This window comes from Paramormyrops kingsleyae, chromosome 12 (assembly GCF_048594095.1).
Source record: "Paramormyrops kingsleyae isolate MSU_618 chromosome 12, PKINGS_0.4, whole genome shotgun sequence".
NCBI classification, from domain to species: domain Eukaryota; kingdom Metazoa; phylum Chordata; class Actinopteri; order Osteoglossiformes; family Mormyridae; genus Paramormyrops; species Paramormyrops kingsleyae.
Window position 1 is genome coordinate 1,490,660 of NC_132808.1, and position 8,333 is coordinate 1,498,992.

General features: G+C 41.1%; 1 long non-coding RNA gene across 1 annotated transcript; it reads left to right on the forward strand.

The window, feature by feature from the left end:
* Positions 1 to 5,318: 5,318 nt before the first annotated feature.
* LOC140593589 (uncharacterized) lies at positions 5,319 to 7,483 on the forward strand. Its single transcript, XR_011993994.1, has 3 exons — positions 5,319 to 5,720; positions 6,798 to 6,848; positions 7,199 to 7,483. It is a non-coding gene; the product is annotated as an uncharacterized lncRNA (long non-coding RNA).
* Positions 7,484 to 8,333: the final 850 nt, after the last annotated feature.

An 8,333-nucleotide genomic window follows, 5' to 3' on the forward strand; every position in this document is an offset into this window, starting at 1 on the left:
ATCTGCAGAGCCAATGGGAGATACACAGGCTACACTCCAGCTTCCAGTCCAGATGCAACCCACTTGCATTACAACTAGTAGCGGGAGATGGGATGTTAAACCCCAAAGACTGGACTTGTAAGGGTTAACACAGAGGAAAGTATGTATGTTTAGTTCAGGGTTATTTAACTCACGGTCCTCGAGGTCTGAGCACTGCTGGTTGTCCAGCCTTTCTTTACCTCTCAGTCAGGTGTGAAGCCTCTGACCAATCAGAATCAGTAATTATTAAACAACTACCTGGGAGAACTGAAAACACGGCCTGGATTTAGAATCGAGGTGCAGAGTTGAAGAACCCTGGTTTAGTTTATAGGGGTTTGCACCGTATGAAAGTATGACAGTAAGTCATTCCTGAAGGGAATGTTCAGTATATGTTAATGTTAAACAGTCTGCTAATGTTTGCATTGATTTTAAGAAGGGGAATATGACTTTCAGTTCTTGGTTTATTTAATGCTGTTCATTATAACTGATGGTGTTACTGTATGTTTTTGTTGTTTGTGTTTGTTGGGGTATGTTCTAGTCTACTTTTGTAGAAGAATTATTGGTACATTATTTAATATATGCTTATTAATCTCCTGTTTTAATTCAGTACTGCTTAAAAAAACAATAAATAAAGTTTGGAAAAAAAAGAAGGGGACATGTGGTGACATTAAGATGTTTTAGGTAATATACGCTATATGGGAACATTAAGGATACCGCCAGGGAGTGGAGTTAAAGGGATATTGGAGCGAAGGGTACAGTGTTCAGCAGATTGAAGAGGTTAATAAAGGAGCCATTTCCCCTGATATAGTGAGAGGCTATCGTTTATTTCTAAAACCCACATGCGTCACCACTGAAATAGACCCTGGTGGGATCTGTTCTTTTTGATGGCCTGTGGCTGCGTGGGGGGCTTTGGATTTGTCTGATAGGTTCCTGAGTTGGGGACCTGCTGGCCTGGACCACTAAGGGGGTGGGCAGGTGCTACTGTATGGTTGAAATAAAGGTTATGGAAAAATCTTAGCTATGGTCATTTTGTTTCTGCTCCCAGCTAAGCTCACATTACACATGAAGGTTTTTTATATCAACCCTGGTGTACCCCACCCATTGAAGAGGATGATTCAGGATCCCTGTGGCATTACACACCTATAAGTACCACTACAGTACCAAAGGCAATGAGTAAACTGGCAACATCAATTAACTCAAGCAACCCAAAGGATTCTGAAGAATCATTAGGAGTAAAATGTGGTAGAGACTGATGTCTGTGGCATACCATCCTCTAACATGGTGGGTTTCTAAATGCTAAGCCTGGGTTTCTAAAACCTGTGTGAGTCTGCCCCGTGATGGGCTGGCACCCCGTCCTAGAGGGGGGGCTGTCTGCAGATTGCAAGACAGGGAGGGAAGGAGTATGGGGTGTAACTTGTAGGGGGAGGCATGTTTGGTACTTTTCTAAATCACATAAACCAGTTTGTTTTCTCAAGAAAACTCAATGGCGTAAACCTGCGTAGATTAACTGACAAAGACTGGTTATTTAAGTAGCCGTCTAACCTAGATATTTTTTTCTGTTCAATTGGATATTTTTGGATAAAGTCTAACTGATTAAAACCTAATGTATTCATCATTATGTTTGTCCTCAGTTCATGTATTGATGGAGAGGGTAGTCAATACTAAACTTCCCTATTTGTAGTGCAACATTACTGTCAGGTGGGCAGGCCTTACAGCAGGCGTTATACTTATACTGGCATTTATTGTAGCCTTCTGGGCTGCAGATAGACACTGTTGCATCCTGGGTAAATCCCTGCCTTGGGCCCCTGGCCAATTGCCTTATGCAGAATAGGAAGCTGTACAATCTGTGTCCATGAGTGCTGCCTTTACATTGACACTCTTGCTGAAAGACTGTTTTTATTACCAGTCTTTTCCTTGTGGTTAAGAAGAGTATACAGTATTGAGATTGGTTTTCATTTAAATTGATAAGTGTTTGGTAGAAAAAAATCAGAAATTGTGTGTGTGTAAATTTACATGTTGCTTAAGCTTGTCTGTGCTTTGAAAAATAAATATGGGCCCCTGGTTCATTCCATAGGGTTAAAGACATTCAGGTGGTTAGGTGAATGTGATATAAAAATGAATGAAGCCTGACCAGGGCTGGGAATTAACTGCAGAGAGGTCTGGCTGTCAAGTGGCCCTAACAAGCATTACTTCTGTGTGAGATTCAGAAACTGCATCTGCATTTGTGCCTCTTCTGGCTGAAGTGTCCCAGTGGAAACCAGCAATGATCTGCTCATTCCATGTCGTCAGAGGGCCAGATGAAAATGGTGTATGCAGGCTACATCCGGCCCAGAATGATTCTGCTGACTGGGATGAACATCCCAGCAGCTGACTGGAAATAATTCTTGTAAATATCTGGTAGATAAATGTGTAACTTGTAACTTTGTCTTCAGCTTTCTCTCGAGCTGCCAGTGAATAAAACCCCATCTGGAGTGTCAGAGACACACTCACCATCTCCCCTCATAGCTTCACCTGTGTCATTACAGCCCCCCAGCTTGGCCCTACCGCCCAAGCTTTCCTGATCTAGTGCCCTCCCTAACCGACACTCCTTCTCATAGGCCAACCCCTTCTGTTATCAAAGGCCCACCATTGCTCGTTGCTTCAGTCCATATGCCACATATGTAATTTATTGTATAATTCTTTGACACCGCAAGGACTGCACCTAATTTCTTTGTACATATTACAATGACAATAAAGATATTCTGATTCTGATTCACCCTGTTCACTCACGACTGCACACCCATCCACTCCTCTAACACTACAGTGAAGTTCGCTGATGACACCCCCATAGTGGGACTGATATCAGGAGATGATGAGTGGAGGGTCAACACCTGGTCCTCAATGCTACTAAAACAAAGGAGATCGTTGTGGACTTTAGGAGAGCCAGGAAACCAGTGGATTGTGGAAGCCTGGCTCCTGAACCTAGATACAGTTTATATCAGCCGCCAACTCAAGAGGACCAGCAAAATTATCAAGGACTTAACCTACTAAGGTTTGTCCCCCTTCCATCGGCCAAGAGATTGAAGACCATCAGGACACAGACAGAGAAACAGCTTCTTCCCCAAAGCTGTAGCCTCTATCGTCCCTCCCCCCCACCACACACACACACACACACACACACACACAGACCTGTACTCATATCTTTGTGGAGATCGTCCATTCATTTCTATGGGCAAAACCCTAATTCCGACAATGACAACCTTAACCGCTACCCAGCCCTAACCTTAACCATAAGTAACCAAACACAATACAAGTCTTTTGGCATTTTCCTCCCTTAACCTCCTGCTAATGCACTGACCACTTTGCACCTAGGATTGTAAATACAATTATCATATTATCATAATACTATAATGTGTGCAATACCTGTTTACACTGCATACCTGCTTACATGGTTTACCTATTTTATACTTCATAAGTACAAATACTATAACATGTACAATATAAATATTAATATAATTACCATAATGTGTGCAATACCTGTTTACACTGCATACTTGCACTTTTTCCTTTTTACCTTATCTTGTATTCTGCTTGTAATATTGTCTACTTGTAATTTTATTGTCTACTTGCAGACTTATTGTGCATTTTGTATTCTCCATTGCTGCTGTCTTCTCTCGAGAGCTACATGTACTAAACACAATGTCGTTGTATAACTACAATGGCAATAAAAGTCTTATCTTATTACTCACATTTGAAATTGCTCCCAAACTGGCAGACAAGCCGGCTACCCTGCAGAAGTCGAGACTTGCTGACCAACATTTCGCTGATCCTTGCTTCCACTCCTCCAAACACATCTCACTTGCCAGGATGCCACAGCGGCATGAAGAAAACTTCCATGAAAATAGATAAAAACAACAGATAATATATGAAACATACAGGAAAATATATTCAACATCCCTTTTTAGATGAAACATAAAACTAATACATTTCAATGGCAGCGGCAGAGAAGAGATGAGGCCTGATGTGTTCAGTTGGAGCTAATCTTTAATTATGGTCCTTAAAAGAACCACACAAATAACAAGCATGTACTGTACAGTACTGGAATGTAAGGCACACAGATGGTGATGATTTACGGAGGGCAGGGAAACTGCCACAGAACAGAGCAAATATAGACAGACACACTTACATAAACTGAAGATTCAGCGTTACTGTTTACTACAACAATTACACATGGGGGTATTTACATGTCTGGGGAGCATGCTGGGAAATACTAATAGGTTCTTCTGTGCAGTGCCATCTCACCAGCGCTACAATACTATTCACAGACGGATACCCATGAACTGAGAAATGAGTGAAACAAAAAATGTTGCTGTGGTCTCTTCATTTTTCCAGAGCTGTATGTTCGGTATGTGTGAAGCAGTGCAGAATGGTGTCTGAATCCATGGGTTGGTTTTATGGTGTGGTGTGGGGGCGGTGTATCATTTACAAGACGGGGTGGGGGACAGAGAAGTGGGACAGTCTGGCTACAGCTTTTGGGGAAAAGTTTTTTTAGGCTTGTCGTTTGGGCAGCATTTGCCAGATAGCAGTTTTTCCATATAAGACGTCTCTGGGCAGGGAGAGTCCAATTAGTCCAAACTCCATCCAGCCTGACTGCCTGCTAGCACTGAGCCTGTGCAGTGTGTGTCTGACTGGTGTGGAGGTTCAGTATCTGCTCACTCTCAGACAGCCTATATGATTGACTGGCCCAGCTCTCAGATGCTGAGGTCCTGCTGGCAGGTTCACTGCTTCCTCTATCAAAGTGAGCAAAGAAGTTGTTGTATTTCTCACGCACTGGGGCGTCCCTTTGGATGAGGGTGGAGAGCTGTTGCATTTTTAGTCTGTGACAGACTTAGCAGAGATTGCTGTTCAGATGTAGTTCTGAATATTTGTATTTTACCTTCTTGATGCCTTTTTGAAAATTTCCATGAAATCACAGTTTGGCTGCTCCCTGCGTTTTGAATAGTCTACAGAAATTTCACTCTTTGTGAAAGCATAGCACCATGAGCAATTAGAGTTAATAGCCTTGCTTAAGTCAGTGTTTCTCAAACCAGTCCTCGGGGCCCCCCAGACGGTCCAGGTTTTTGCTCCCTCCCAACTCTCAGTGAACTGAGAGAGAGCAAAAACATGGACCGTCTGAGGGTCCCCCCACACTGATTCGAGAGACACTGGCTTAAGTACCCAATGGTGAAATGACTCTCATAATCTTAGGATTGGAACCCACAACCTTCTCATCACAGGCACAGCATTCAATTGAACACCTCATCCAGATATTCAACACTTAATGCACGTCAAGCGATTAGTGGATACAAATCTCTCATAGTTTTGTAGAAGCAGAACAAGGAACAATAATTAGCTAGAAATATTAAATCATACTGTTAAAATGGCACATTTTTAATCGGGAAAGCATACTTATGGTATCATGGATGACATGTTTGAATAAGTTGTGTTAACTCTTGTTTCAGGTCAGAGAATCCATTGTCATATGTTACAAAGACACAGGAAACAAGATTTCAATCACTTATCAACTATGGGGTCAAACCCATCCCAGAAGGCACCTGTCCACGTTTTGGGACCCAGTAGAGGCCTGGAGTAACCAGAGGAGACTCACATGACATGGGGAGAACATGCAGAGTGCAAGTACCTGCAGGAAGTCATTCTGTACCTGGATAACTGCTATTACTGCTGTAAGTACGATCATTAGCAGCTCTTAGCTGACTGCAGTAATTGTTTGTTTGATTGGACGGTGAACCCAGTATATTATGTGCTGTTTGATTTAACGCATGTATTTGGTGATTTTCATATTCATGTATCATCCTTTAAAGCAGGGGCAGTCTGTTCCTTAGGGCGACCAGACGACGCACCACCAGAGTGGGAAAGGGAGGGAATTATCTACCACACCGTTACTCTAATGTAGACAGTTACTCTAGCGTAGACAGTTACTGTACTCTAACGTAGACAGTTTGCCTTGCATCTGAATATCATAGTCCAATCAGCATCAGGCCATGTTCTGTGGAGTACTCTGTCATGTTAAGGCATTTTTTTTCAAACTGCAGGCACTGTATTGTACTCTGTATGGGTTCGAGAAGGGTTTGCACTAATTTGGCTTTATCAAATGCAATCTGCTTTATAAATGGGGCAGCCAGCAATCTGTCACATTCAAGGTCAACATGACTAATGTTACCAAAACTCAAATTACTTGATTGAACTTAATGACTTGATCATGTCATTAACAGAAACACCGTCCAGTTGTCACCTACTATGCTGGCACAGATAGTCCTGGGTGCAGCCATGTGGAACTCAGGCCCACCTCAGCACTCAAAGCGAGCGATACAGTGCAATGCAATGATTGCGATAGACAAGTACGTGTGTGTGTCGTTAGATCAGTTGGAGGAAATGTGCTGTTAAGAGACAAGCAGATTTTTCTCTCTCTTTATTAATGTGGTCTTAGTGATGCCACAGGTCATTTAAAAACTGAAAATACTGTAAATGTATGGTAGTTGAGTCTGTAGTGTGATTATGATGTGAATTGGCCTGATTTTCTGCTGACCCACCCATGCTGTGATTTCTGGCTCTGCTATTGGTCGTCATAGCAGAGCCGGCCCAAGGCATAAGCGAACTAAGCGGCTGCCCCCTGGTGGCAGTTGGAGTATGACAGCCGTACGATGCCTGAGGTAAGTTAACTTAAATTCATTGAAGAAGCAGCGTCACTGCAGCAAAACAACTAATAATGTCACAAAAAAGGACATATCTTTCTGGTGCAGAGAAAAGAAAACGGAAGAAATCAGAGGAAGAGAAAAAACAGCAAGATAAAGGTAAGTTAAAAAAAATGAGTATAAACTAAACGAGGCTAAATTGCAAGCTAATGTTGCTTCTTCCGCTTAGCGATCACCAGCGGCAGCTAACGGCTCGTCAATTCATGCTCGTGCAAAGGATGAGACGGACAAAAATTACCGATGAATAATAAAAAATAAGCTTCTGTTTTATAACTTTGGTACTGATAACAGTTTAACATTACTTACACTGGACTGGCCTAAGTTTTGGGTCTGTGTTATTATATCATTATGTCTTAATGTTTTAGGTGTACAGATGGCTCGCTGCGGTGCCATATAGGTTGATGTTAAAATAACTGTTGTTTGTTGTTATTGTTGTTATCTCCGGATAGCCTGCACTCTCCATCTGCAGAGCGGAGCTTTTCCAAACTCAAACTGATCAAAAACTATTTGAGATCTTCCATGGCCCAAGAAAGACTGAGTGGACTTGCACTAATTAGTATTAATAACATAATTGCCCATTAGATATCTTATAATGATATCATAAACGACTTTACCTCCAGAAAAGCAAGGAAACACAAATTCTAAGGAAAGTGGAATATTGAGGTGGAATGTAAAGTTGAGTTAGTTTGTCTTTTCATATAAAAATATCCTGTTTGTATTTGACTAATTTGTAGTTCTTTGGTATTTAGCTTTATATTTTATTATTTATTATATTGTACTTGATGTATTGCACTTTTTAAATGTTGCAAAATTTTCTGACCAAAAGTAATTAAAGTGGTTAACGTTAGCCTTATATTTTATTATTTATTTTATTTGTGTTGATTGTATTGCACTTTTTACATGTTGTAAAAAAAAGTGGTTAAAGTGTTTACAGTAAGAGCATTGTCTACTAGTTTATTTTGCCACTTTTCAGTACACCACATTAAGTATGCCAACTGGTACTGCAAGACTTTGAATGTTAAAGTGCAAATTAACACCTGACTACTCCTGTGGGTTTGCTACTGTTACAATTGAAGATCATAGCAAGGGTAAAAACATTGGTATGATGTAAGCAACACAGCTACAAAAAAAGAAAAATTTATATTGGGTGTGTTAGATTTATAGTGTGCGAATAATAAAGGATTGACAATAATTAGTCATATTGGTGGCACAGAGGGACCCCCAAATAAAATTCTGCTTAGGGCCCCCTGAAGGCTTGGGCCGGCCCTGGTCATAGTAATCAGAATAAATTGATCGAATCAGATTATTGTGAGAGCGAGGACTTCACTCAATTTTATGTAATTAATAGAAAAGCAGGTATCTCTCTTCATGATGAAGGTTTTTATGATTCAAACTGATAGATGACAATTTATCTGTTTATAACCACAGTAGATTGGTCAGTCAATGTAGATAATAATTATAAATTTTGGACATAGCTGTCCACAATCACTGTACAGCAGGGGTCACCAACTCCGGTCCTGGAGAGCTACTATCCAGTAAGTTTTCTATCCTACCTGGCTTCTGATGAGCCACACTAGTAAATAC